The sequence below is a fragment of the Lupinus angustifolius genome, unplaced genomic scaffold (genome assembly GCF_001865875.1).
Source record: "Lupinus angustifolius cultivar Tanjil unplaced genomic scaffold, LupAngTanjil_v1.0 Scaffold_332, whole genome shotgun sequence".
NCBI lineage: Eukaryota > Viridiplantae > Streptophyta > Magnoliopsida > Fabales > Fabaceae > Lupinus > Lupinus angustifolius.
In genome coordinates, this window is record NW_017727750.1 from 31236 (window position 1) to 31526 (window position 291).

The following is a 291-nucleotide window of genomic DNA, read 5'->3' on the forward strand; positions in this document are numbered from 1 at the left end:
GATGATTTATTAAAGTCTTGACTTCATAAACTTAAGGTATTATGAAGTTTTGGATATTAAAGTAATAGAAAGTCTTACCTTAGGATTTATTTTCCTGACTATGAAATTAACACTTACTAACCCTTGAGGCTTTTCCCAAAAAATTAGGAGGTATTAAGATGTTCATAAAAAAATGTTGTATTTATTTTAGTTCACTTACTTTAATGTGGTAAGAATAACTAAAAGATGTTTAGTGTAAAATATTAAATTAAGAGTCATTCTTTTTCATGACTATGAAAATAACACTTACTA